The 13,739-nt window shown below is 37.1% G+C and overlaps 1 non-coding gene across 1 annotated transcript; it reads left to right on the top strand.

The window, feature by feature from the left end:
- The first annotated feature begins 1,994 nt into the window (after window positions 1-1,994).
- Window positions 1,995-2,076, top strand: TRNAS-AGA. The gene has a single exon. It is a non-coding gene; the product is annotated as a tRNA-Ser (tRNA).
- Window positions 2,077-13,739: the final 11,663 nt, after the last annotated feature.

Raw genomic sequence — 13,739 nt, 5'->3', positions numbered from 1 at the left:
TTTTTTTATATGTAATTATTTTTTTGTAAATGTAAGTATTTTTTGTTATATTTGTTTAATTTTATCGATTTAAATACTTTTTGGTTCAAAAAATGTTTAGTGACTTAATCGTTCAAAATGTGAATGTTCATTAGGTTTTTTTTTGGACTTTTTTTAATTATTTTACCACATTAACTAGTTGTACAAGTCATAAGAATGTATCCAACAAGTTTTAGAAAAGTTCAAGGAGTTATTTAACATGTTTTGGATTGTCCAAGGACTTATTTGTTCCAAAAAATTGTCCCATGAGTTATTTAACATGTTTTAAATTGTCCAAGAACTTATTTGTTCCAAAAAATTGTTCAAAGAGTTATTTAACATGTTTTGGAATGTTCAAGAACTTATTTGTATCAAAAAATTGTCCAATGACTTAATCATTCCAAACACTAAAGTCCATTGGTTTTTTTAGACTTTTCCCTTTTAAAATATCACATGAATACATTTTTTTAACAACTTTTCAAATAACGTTTTTTATTTTAAAAATGTCCTAAAAACTTGTTAAGAAATTAAAAACATAATATAAAACTATTGCAACGCTTTTACATAGAGCGCACAATTGTTTGATTCAATAAACTTAAGTCCTATAAGAAATTTTATTAGGACACTTAGGGGCCGTTTACCAAATGCTTACTTGGGTAAGTGAACACAAAGTCACATTACTTTACCGGATGAATATGGTAAGGACCAAAAAGTCTTACCCGATAAGAACGAGGTAAGGACCAAAAAGTCTTACCCGGTAAGAACGAGGTAAGAACTAAGAGTCTTACCCGGTAAGCGAAGGTCACGACTCTTACCATGGTAAGTGCTTACTGCGTAAATTATTGCATACGATACCGTTTTTGTGGACTAAAATCTTACCGGATAAATAAATGATAGTGTTACATTTTATCGTTAAGCGATTACCAGGTAAGTGTTTGGTAAACGGTCCATTAGACATTTTTAGCGCCTTATTAACCTAATTTTGTTATAGTAAGAATTATTAGTTTTGACTTGACAGATTTTCACGATAACAATTTCTTTATTCCTTAGAGTAGAGGTAACGATAAGGTCCTACATTCAAATGTGACTTGGTAGGTTTGGTTTAAAAGTTCCAATTTGTTTTACCATGACCACATTTTCAGAAACCGAGAACATATGTCAAAAATAGCACCATCAATGGCCTTCCTTTCTTCATAGTTTGTGTTTGTTTTAGTAAATAATATTTATGTACGATAAATACTTACACAACTTACCTTTAGTGAGGTTTGAAACCTTGACCTTCTAGAAGAGTGGGACATTATCGGTAACCCAGATACCGATAGATCGATGACCCTCCGGTTTTTAGGTGGGTTAAGACTTGGATGTACAAGCACAAATCCTGGGTGCTCTTTATGTGACGAAAATGAAGCTAAACGTCACACAAATGCTCAAATGTTGGTATGTAAGGGCCCTTTCGGTGAAACAAAATACTACTTTCAAAATGGGCAGTTGAATCCATCACATAAGGCTTCACGTACCGATATGCCAGTTGTAAATAAACATACATAAGCTAAGTTGTTTTTCGGTTTTGGGCTAAATTATTTCTCCAAGACTGTAATGTAGCGTTGGGTCGGGATCTTTGAAGAGCTTAAATTAATATACTCTTGCATTGTACAATCAAATTTTGTATTGGGAAAACGATTTTCAAAACCTCAAATTTAAGGATAGAAATCACCTATCTCAAATTGAAACGTCTAATTCATATCCCACCAATAAAATTAAAACCATCAGATTTTTATTTATTTTAAATTTATTTAATTCATGTTTACTTTCTCCCTCTGCTTTCCTATATTCATATGATTGATGGATATGTAAATTCAGGATAGGTGGTTTTTATCCCCAAAAACTTCCAAACTTTCCGTTTAAGAGAGAATCGATATACATCAATTTAATTATCCAATAATAAATAAATATTACGTAAATATTTGGAACACAAAGTGAGCGTGCCGGAGTGGTTATCGGGCATGACTAGAAATCATGTGGGCTTTGCCCGCGCAGGTTCGAATCCTGCCGCTCACGTTTTTATTATAACCTACATGTTTTATTTATTTTAATTCTATGTTGATTTTTATATTCTGATTAATTTATATAGTTTATTAAATGTTAATAATAAATAATAATAAAAATTTAGAAAAGATATAAAATAAATCTTTTATTTTGTTGTCATTTTAATCGTTTTGACGAAAAATTTATAATGATATATTTTATTATGACTTAATAAAATAAATTAATCAAATTATATAAACTAACTCATTAAAGGTAAATTGGTCATTTTATTTATTCTGTCATGTCTAGTTATGTTTTACTAAATACTGAACAACTGTTCTACCCGTTCTGTTTTTGTCATATCATGTCTGGATACCAGACGCGCCCTGAGTGAAGTATTCTGTGCAGGGACGTTACAATCTTTTTGGAGGCTCTGTTACATCCAAAACTTTTGATTACATTGCATAAATAAGATAACAGAGAATATATGTTAAGAACAAAAATGAACTAAACATAAAACAATTAACAATTTGAAACTAAACATAAAACATTTAATGATTTGAACCTAAAACCAAACGATTAATGGTTTGAAAATAAATAATTTTGGCTATATTTTTACAGGTCGATAAAAAGACCCTGAATACATGTAAATTTGGGCCCCAAAATATTGGGGGCCCTGTTCAAAATCTCACATTTAACGTGCCAATGGACGACCTTGATTCTGTGAGATGTCCATTTATTTAATAAAATGAACGAATATAAAAAACTTTTTTTTGGTTTATTTAGTTGAACACATAAACATGAATAAGGGGCTGTTTACCAGTTGCTGAATGATTTAGTGCAGAATAGTTAAGAGGTTAGAATGGTTGAGAGGGTCAGAATGGTTAAGTGCTGAATGAAATAATGTTGTTTGGTAACTGTTCTCCGAATGACAATAAATTACCATTTTAACCCTCTCTAACAAACCCATTATTCCATTTTAACTTTTCCAAGTTTGCCCTCCCACCCCTATCTTCCATCGCTTTCCCACGTCTGCTTCCACGATCTCCATCGTTCCTTCTCCATCGTTGGTCGTTGCTTGGTCATCGTCGCTGTGGTATTTCCCTCAATCGTATCTCCATCTCCGCATCTCTCTGTCGTCTCCATCTTCTGTCTCACACATATTCAGGTATTTCCCTCAATCGATCTCCTCTCAAAGTTCCCTCTGTGAAGACCGGCGACGAGAGGGTGGGGGAGGGGTTGTGAAGACCGGCGATGTGTTACCTTCACCGTTAGGGCTCAATCGAGATGGAGAAACAGCAGGGGAGAAAACAGAGATGCTAGGGTTTTTGCTATTCGATCCTTTTTCCTCCCCTTTTTCGATCGATAGGGTTTGCAACTCGATGGCGAGGTGACCGGCGACAACCGGCGAAGCTGTGGAGGTGACCGGCGATGGCGATGGCGACCGGCGATGGCAACGTGCATCAAGAGAGGGGTTGGGAAGAAGGGGTGGGAAGGGTAAACTTGGAAAAATAGATGTCTGAATGGTTTAGTGGTACCCTAGATGCAAAATGGTTAAGAGGGAGATTGTAACCATTAAGAGACATTTTTTTTGGCCAAACAAACAGCCCCTAAATGTCTTGTTCATTCATATATGTTTATTTATATAAATATATTATAAAATTAATGATAAAATTATTAATTGATTTAGAATCTATTATACATTTTTTTAATTTACCCTGCTTTTTACTTAAGATTTTAAAATCTTTTAAGCTTTAGGTAATCACATATTATGCAAAGGATATGATTTATTACTCATCGCGACATGATGGATAATGGTGATTGTTTTTTATCCATTCATATTCACATATATAATATGTTTATTTATGTTCGCTTGTTTACGAACAAACCTATTTTCTCAATGAACGAACATAGACCAGAAAAAGATTGTTCATTTAGCATCTTAACGAATGAACATGAACAACCCCATTTTTTCAATAAATGAACATATGAACCAAAAATATTTATTCGTTTATTGACGTTTAACACCTTAATGAACGAACACGAACAAACCCATTTTCTTAAAATTGAATATGAACAAAAAAGAATATGTTATTATAATCTTTTAGCATCTTAAGGAACGAACACGAACAAGTCCATTTATATATTATTGTTGATACGTTTCTTCGGTTAAGTTAAATGAACAAACATATATTCATATTCTTTTATAGCCCTATCATTTAGAATTGATCCATAATTTAATTATTTACTAGGATTTCATCAGTTATCAGTTGACTTATTTTAGTTTTTAGATATTATATAACTAACTTTACATATTGTATTGTTAATTCCACTTTCATGAATTTATATTAATCTCCTTGTTTTGATTTCTTTTAGGTATGTGATTTGGGATTTTCTTTAATTTTGGAAGCATCTTGATCTCAAGAAAAAGAGGTACTGATGGCCTAGGTTTGGTTCACTAGCCAACAATTCACAACGTCAAGGATTCAAACCTCATCAAATAAAAAGAAGGTATTTACTGTTATATATTTGATGATAAAATAATATTTTGGAACCTGACTGACTGTTTTATCTCGCTAGCTAGCTGACAACGTGTGTAACGCATGCTACTGTCACGCCCTTCCCACTTCCTTTTTATCACTATAATTTACAACATCCTTGTAGTGATCTCAAAGAAGGGTACCCAAATGTATCAGTAAAGTTACATTTATGAGATTATCTTTTCAAAATTTCCTTTTCTTGTGGATAAAGGATATCCAATGTCGTATACAAATAAAAAAAAGTAAATTCTATAAGGTAAGAGTTGTAACTTTTGTCCAGTTAGCTCTTACCTGGTGATCGATCGTGACAAGGAGCGAGAATTTTACGGCGTAGCAAGAACCAAGAAGCTTACGTGGTAAATGAGGGACAAGACGCTTACCTGGTTAGCTCGAGACGCTTATCAATAATCCATTTTAATGAACGAAAATGTTATCTGACAAGGTAACAAACGGTTATCAATAATTCATTTTATTCATATACTGTAATTTGTTTAATTACTGGTATAACAATATATTTGGGGTCGTTTATCAAACGCTAACTGTATAAATACTTATCGAGAAAGAATTGCCACCCTTACCATGTCGAGTAAGATTCTCGACCATCAAAATAACATAATAAAACTATTAGCAAGCGAGTTTTGCACAATAAATGTTAACCGGATAAAAACCACCACCTGACTCAGAGACTAACAATTTTTTTGTAGGCCTTACTACATCCAATTTTTTTTATTACATTGCATAACTAAGATAACAGATAATATATGTAAGATCTCACATTGGTTGGGGAAGGAAACAAAACTTGCCTTATAAAAGACTTGATACCTCCTTTATCAAGCGCGTTTTAAAACCATAAGTTTAAGTGTGGCACAAAGTGGACAAGATCTGGTACGGTTGATCTGGGATGTTATAGAGGGTATTAGAGCCAGACTAGTGTGCCAACGAGGACGTTGGGCTCCCAAGAGGGGTAGATTTGTAAGATCCCACATTGATTGCGGAAGAGAAATAAGTTTCCTTATAAGTTGGTGATTTTCATAAGTTTATGAATCTGTTTTCCTATCAATATAGTATTTATATATTCCTATTTATTTAAAAGGCCAAAATATATTAAGATTCAACAAATTGCATCTTTTTTTGTTCTATTTAACAAAGACTCAGGATTTTCATTCAAAATTTCTCTATCAATGGAATAAAGATTCAAAATTTTATATTTAATGTATCAAATATGTGAATGTCAAACTTTTTGTCCGTAAATTCTCCGAAAACTTTTCGTAAGCATGCATCCACATCATCAAATGTTTCAAGATCGATATGTTACTGATCAAAATAGTTACAAAATATAAACTTCTGAAACTGTGACACCCATTTGAGAGAAAAATATTTGTTTCACTAAATAGGAATTAAACCATTTTTTTGTGTCGTTTAAAGCATTTTGCTTTAGAAGGATCACCCTTGATAAGTTTCCTGGCTCTGCCCTTGCTAATACGTCTCACTGAATTAAAGGGTCATTTGCCAAACGCGTACTCAGGTAAGCGCTTATCGAGTAACATTACATTACCGGATGAATATGGTAAGTACCAAGAATCTTACCCCGTAAAAGCAAAACCAAGCGAAAATTTGAGGCTTCCAACAAAAACACAAAGTCTACAAAAGTATTTAGTGGCGGAAGGAGAGGGAAGAATGGAGAAATTTGACTTACCGGTTTTGAAGAAAATGATCGCTGCCTTTGTTAATTTCTGTTTACTTCAGGTTCAATAAATAGAGAGAACAAAACGACGAGAATGGAGACGAGAGTAAATTACAAATTTCGTCCATTGACAATTTGATTTAACATTTTTGGTCCAAAATAACAACTTTTATATCATTTTAGTTCATCAGTTAATATCCATGAATTCCTTTTTTGAAAGACATGTTACTTTCACGAAATGGCTAATAGTCCCAAACGGAGTATGATAATCTCGACCACAATATTTAGGGTTTGGTCTACCAATTTATTGACAAATACACGTTTATTAGAGTTAATTAATAGCGAAAATTCGACTAATTAATAAAAACAACAATTACCCACTTCTTTTATTTTCTAAATGTTTTCAATACTGAGAAAATTGTAACCTATATGTATTGTTGATATCTTGTAAATAGGGTTGTTGTGGAGCTACCATCTGACCATCATCGTCAATCTGTCATAGTGGCAGTGTTTGTACATGAAAATGTTCGTAATTGGGAACTCCCGACCTGACCCATAGAAAAGATTGCTATGTGGTTGAATTAAGAGCCAATTTCCGTAAGGAACTCAATTTCCAAATAAATTGTAACTCGCATACTCTAGTTGTCAGACACGAACTCTCACATGTTTGTGAAAGTATATCATTCCCAAACCAACTGTGTTTTGCCCTATGGGCTAGTGAGAGTGTTGTCTTGGATGAAACTTGTTGGAAACTATTTGTAAACTTGTCACTTTTGACGGAACTCGTCAAAAGTCCTTTGTCTTGAACAAAACGTGCCATTAACAATAATGTCGTTGCGGTTAGGGACTAAGATGGTATAATGTCTTGCTAGTTTATCGCGGTATAATAACTGAAGTTACGTTTCTTACGAATTGATACAATCACATAAAATTCATTTCTTAAAGTACATTTAAAAATATCTTGATTAGCCTTTATGTGTCGGTTATTGGTAATTTCTAGCTTTATTCAAAGATTTTATTTACAAGAAGTGTGTAGACAACATAAAGATGTGTATGTATGTGTATGTATATATATGTGTATATTGTTTATATATATATATATATACACATGTGAATTTTGTGTTTTTCTTGTATATCGTTTAAAATTAAGGTTTCAAATGACATAAGACGTGGCCGTGAGATCAAATCTCAAGTCTTACGAGTTATGGCGAGACCACAACGTTTTTCAAGGCATGCCCTAGGCTTGTATATATATATATAGACTTGGGATCATGTGAGACAAATGGTTTTTCGTGAGACCCGTAAAACCAATTATCAACCCTTGGATTAGTAACACAATCTGAAGATTCATAATCACAAAATTGGCACGAGACTTCTCAATAATCACAAAATTGCCACCGTACAACTTTATACCATTAGATCATTAGCTTATAAAGTTAACCCAACCCTATATATATATATATATATATATATATATATATAGTGTTCTGAATAATGTAGAACAAACTAAATTCATATAAAACTAAAAAGAAAAAGAATCATTGATATCAAATATATAAAGCTTATAAAAATAATATCAAGGTATAAAATAAACAAATAAATTCTCTTGAATCTCAACCCACTACTTTCTTCAATTTTCAAAGAATTCGTGTTCGACTATTCGTGTATGGGAATGCGAGTAAGTAACCTATTTAAGGTTTTAGTTATTAAGTTTCTTTTTTATCTTGATTTAAGTCTTAGGTCTCGTACATAATTACCATTTATTCTTTAAGTTATATATTAAAAAAAACTCACACTTACAAAATGACGCGTTGTAACGCGTGATAACGCGTTGTAACGCGTGATAACACATCGTAACGTGTCATAACACGTTACAATGCAAATCAAACATTAGAATGTAGCCACAAGAATTAACGTAGCAGCGAAGCCAAGTCTTGACACCATAACATGCCATAACAAGATCATACGGAATTATTTAGAACTGTTTTTAAAATACAAGATTTTTTCTAATAATCCGTTGACATCTTATGTATGAAATCATAGTATTGTAAGCGTGATTTTGATTTTTATAAAGGACCAAACATATGTCCATAAACTTATTTGGTCGTATGTCTCAAAACGTCTTGCTTTCTTATCGTATAGAGGAACGTATCTAATATATTGCCGTCTTACATCACCTAATTAACTCTCGATATCGAGCATCATGTAAGGTAACCAAAAAAGAACTCGAATACAATGCACCATTTCCCATACGGGTCTTGTTGAGGCTAATGATCCAACAACTGAAATATAACGTATTCAACGTTTAAAAAACACATCATGTGTTAAATTACATCACTCGTTGCCGGTTGCCAATGAGTTAAAATATCATATTATAATATTTCTCATAGACTACGAAGCTTGTTTTTATCTCAAATACATTGAGATTTACCATACATAATCTAAACTGAAAACAAAAATTGTAAGTTAAATGATGGGTATGGGTGCGTTGAACTGAAAGGATTGAATAAGCTCAGTATCTGGCAAATTTAGAGCCAGGAGAGAAAAATGACTCTGAGTCGAGCTCCCTTTTCTAATCTCTTTCATCGTCATCAATGCTGCAACCATGTTTCTGAAAATCCCTTCTCCTACCATCGTGATTGTTGACTCTTTCATCTCCTCCGCCACCACCACCGTCGAAAAAAGCTCGTCAATTGTGATTTCACATTCTTTCACAAGCTTCGAAATGAGCTCCGTAGTGAAGAAAGGTTGCTCCAAGACCTTTTGTATGAACGACAAATGCAATAATCCTCCTGTTCGTTTGTCATATTTCTTAAGAACCTGTCTCTGATACCAAAGGGTGATTCCCAAGACTGGGAGACTAGTCTGATACAAGATGACTAAGAAGATGACTAAAACTAAGCAGTTTGTATAAGAGAAAGCATGAAGAACATGAACTTAAAAGCTAGTAACAATACAAACTAGAAAACAAACTAAATGAGGTAAGCGCTTACATCACAACAAAGTGACTTCAAGCTTACATCATTATTACAACACAAATTTGTCTTTTAGTCGAGACAGTTATTTTAATTATACTACGATAATTATTTCCAACGAGAGTCAAGATGAGACGGATCGTCTTCATAAGAATTATGCATGTTTTCTTTGGAGTCATAACGCTCATCGTCTTCATCGAAGTCTTCATCATCGGAAGTGTCTATTTTCTTCGTGAGATGAGTCCGGAACCAATCTTCAAGTGCTTCATCCCATGATGCAGAAACTGGATGTTCGGAAGACCAGAGTCTTTCATTATTCAGAACTTGCTCTGGGATTAAATCTGGATCAACTAGGTTAGCACTGGCTAGGATCCGCCTTGTTTCCATATACTTTTTTGGTTGGGATATCTCATAGTACTTACTGCCTGGGTTGTTGTCATCCATTCATAATGAATGTGTTGATCCCAGATCTCTCAATAACACTAATAATTAAGTTAAGAATAACCAAATTATAGTGTTTGGATGAATAAAATGATGAATACTCAAGAACAATGTATGAACATTCAAAGAATAATCTTGAGTGCCAAGGATATCACTTTATTCCACTAATTATGAAAAATGTAAAACGTCAAAATTACAATAGGCCTAACCACCTATTTATACTAGAAAACTAATAAGAAGATAACTATCTAGTGAGACTATTTAGCTAATCTTCTACTAACAGATAAAGCTTATCTTATAACAAGGATAAACATTAAAACGAGATAAACTCTATAGAATCCAGTTGTTGATTGGTCATCTCCAGCTATCTTCCATGGGATATGAGTTCAACCTTATCTTCATATCTTCATTGCTTGCTTCTGGTTGAACTGGTGAGGGAAACTCCAAGTGTTATTGCACAGAGGGGTTATGAAAATGCACTTTCCATCGCATCTCTAGTCAGTTCATCGACCCTCCGGTTGTTTTTCAGACTTAGTCATTTTTCCTTGAAGTCTTCCATCGACCTTTTGGTTCTTCATCACTTGTTTGTCTTCATTACTTCATACATAATACTTATGGGGTCTAACAATCTCCCCCTAAGTAATGAAAGAGCAAACATCAACTATTCTAAGAACATTCAAAGTATAAATGAAGAACAAAGACTATTCTAAAGAAAAGCATCTTTTGCCAAATTTTTCATTGGAACAAATGATGAATTCTTACATTGATGGAATGGAAATTACAAGAAAAAAAAATCATAAGATTACATTTAGGGTCTCCCCTGTGATATTTTCCAAAAGCGCATGAGTAGTCCTCTGTAATCGATGACTGTAGATATTTCATGTATCAGTCTCTGTCCATCGTTTGTTGGCACGTGAGATCTGCCCAATCTGTCTCTGATGGCTTTCTGAAACCATTTAAGTGTTTCATTTGAATACTTAAAGGCCTCAGTCAACCTAAAACATTTCTTTGTTCCAAACTCATTTTTATAAACCAGACCCAGTTCTGGTTGAGTAAGGACAGAGGCAGATCTCTTCTCCTGCAGGCCAGGGAAGTCTTCATCAGGTGGAGTGCAGGATAGTCTGTCGATGCCAAGCCGGAGAGCAATCTCAAAGTCACTCTTGGCTTGATGCTTTACCAAGGTCTTCATTGTTTGCACGATCGCTCTATTCGCCATCCCAAATCGTATGCCCTGATCCTATCGCTGAGTCATGTACGCGTATAGCTCGATCAAGTCATAGGGATTGAGATTGATCAAGTGATTGTCACTAAAGACGCTGACCTGACCATGAGCTTGCTCCATTGTGTATTTGATGTACTTGATGGCTCGGTTGGCGAAGGTCCTCATTTTGATGTCCATGACCAACCTTATTCCATCGTTTGAGAAGACAACCCTTGGTGGTTGGGTGGTCTGTCTAACAAACCTATGGTGTAGGAGGTTCATAGATTTTGGTGAGAGAATTGGAGGATTGAGGGTCAGCCCTTCATCGCGATCATGGTATAGGTATTGATGGATGTTTTTCATCATGACTGGCTCCCTCGGTGGCACCTCTGGACGTCTCCTTGAGGAGGGTGCCTTGAAGACGAAGGAACATCCGCTTGCACCTGGGTTTGTTGGGCTGAGGTTGTGTTTGGGCTAATGGTTGAGAGTGGGCTGGCGATGGAAAGGTTTGGGTTGGCTCTGGTTCATTGGGCTCAGGTGGGGTGATTTTTGGTTCAAGAGGTTGTGTTTGGGTGGTTTCTGGTTCATCAGGTTGAGTTGGAGGTTGTTGTAGTGATGAAGGTTGGGTGATTGTAGGTTGTGGTTGTATGGGTAGAGTGGCGAAGGGTTCTGTGGTGCATGGTGTTGGTGAGGGGGTTAATGGTAAGTTTGGAGTTGGTGATGGGGTGAAGGGTAGGTTTGTTGGTGGTGTGGATGGTTCTTCATCGGTCCATGAGCTCAACTCGATGGGTTCTTGGGAAGTGGCAAGGGGAACATGTACATTATGTACATCTTTAGAGGGCTGAGCCTCTAGTTCCCTCGCTTGGGTTCTGGGAGATGGTTGGTTTTGTGTTTGAGGTGAGGGTGTTGGTGCAGTGGATTCCCTTGGTTGAGCAGTCGTAACCTTGTTCTCCCCCTCATGAGGTCCAGGACCTTGATCATCGGGGTCTGGGTCCTCATGGCATGGCCTCTTGTGCAGGCGGTTGATGGAGCATGATGCTCTGCTCCTCTTCTTCATTTTCTTCTTCCTGAAGGATGCAAGATACGCCTTCAGGACCTGTTGTCTTCTGCTCTCCTCCATCGTGTGAAGGAGAGAATTGGTGCGGGACTGTTGATCGGCAAGGCTCTGGGAGAGAGCCTTGGTTGGTTGTGCAACACGGTGAATGAATTTTGCATTTATCTCATTGAAGGATGAGACAAGTGCCTTCGATAGGGCCCTTAGATCGGCCCTGGTTGCGTATTCCATGGTGGAGGTGGAGGTGGAGGCAGGTGGGGGTATGGAGGTGGATGTAGATGGTGGAATGGGAAGGTTGGCGATGATGTCCTTCAACTCTGCAACAAAGGAAGAGAGGGCATCATCGAAGGATGGTACTTTGGTTGGTGGTGGAGGTGGGGGGTGGTTGGGGTATTTGGGCTATTATAGTGGCTCGGAGTTGGGTTAGGGTGGTTTAGATGGTGGCCATTTGGTTGGAGAGGGAAGCTAAGGTTTCATCGATTGATGATGTTGGGGGTGGGGTTGGTTGAGGGGTTTGGGAGAAAATGTTGGCTGGAAGGGTGTTAAGGGTTTGGGTGATGGTGTTTATCTGGGTGGTGATGGAGGCTAAGGTCTCATCGTCACAGTTAACTGGGCCGTGAGGGTGGCGATGGAGTTCATCAAAAGTTGGTTTCCTTGGGTGGCAAAGGCGGATGAGGTGTTATAGTGTTGGGTGATAGTTTGTTGTAGCATTTGGAGACGGGTTATGTTGTCTCGGGTTTGGGTTTCAAGGGTTGCAATGGACTGTCGAAGGGGGGGTGAGGTTGATGGATGGAGGGTTGTCGACAATCCCTTGTATGATGAGTTTTAGGTCTTCCAAGGACCGCTGGATCGAGTCTACAAAGGCTTGGAACTCAGCCTTTGTGACCAGATCAGCCACATTGGTAACCCCTGCAGCAACGGATGCTGCAAGTTGAGCCTCAGCTCCAGAGGCGCCTTCAATGCCTTGTGAAAATGTAGGCCTTGAAGGACTTCCACCAAGTCCTCGATAGCCCTCTAGTGAGGAGCTATCTCTTGATGTTGCAGCAACTTCTTCTTCTTCCTCGGCTTCAGAGGCCGGGTAAGAGAAGTAGATGTGTTTCCTTTTCGCTAGATCAAGTATCGAAGGGGGATGAGGTGCACGAACAGGAGATAGATCTGAACGATCTTGTGGATCAGCAATGCCAGAAGCAACACATGCTTCTGGGTGTGTGAAGGGTAGTGGCGAGCCATGAGGCGAAGTGACTCTTATTTCTTCATCACCTCTCTATTGAGAGAGGGGCGATTGATGGTGAGGTTCCTCGGCTGTATCATCTCCAGAGGCCCGAAGAATGGCCTCTGGATGGCTGGCTGGGTGAGAGATTGGACTGGGTCATCCAAGTTCAATACCCCTTCGGCCTTGATCGTCAGGGGTAGTGGTGGTGGTTGCCCTTTGGGTAGTGGGATGGGTATTGTATGTGAAGGGCCAGGGGATGCACGAGGAGTGTCATCATCATCATCTTCATCATCCGATGAAGACGACTCCTGTGCTCCCTTGTTATTTTCGGGGGATGGGTCTATGTGCTCTGGGTAGCTGCCCTTGGTTCACAGGACAGCAGAGAGCATTCGTAGGTTTGCCTAATCTCAGACATCTCAGGTATGACGCTGAGCATGGCTCGAGGCACATGACTGGTACAGTAGAGCTTCTGTCTTCCTATTTGCGTCAAGAAGGAGGCTCTGTGGCTTTTGGTGGCAATCAGAACGGAAAGATCAAGGGATACGGGATGATCGTGAAGGGAGAGATCAAGATGAACCAGGTCTCGTA

Source organism: Cynara cardunculus, unplaced genomic scaffold, assembly GCF_001531365.2.
Source record: "Cynara cardunculus var. scolymus isolate 2C unplaced genomic scaffold, CcrdV1 Un_Scaffold_6824, whole genome shotgun sequence".
NCBI lineage: Eukaryota > Viridiplantae > Streptophyta > Magnoliopsida > Asterales > Asteraceae > Cynara > Cynara cardunculus.
This window is presented reverse-complemented; position numbering and strand designations above follow the sequence as displayed.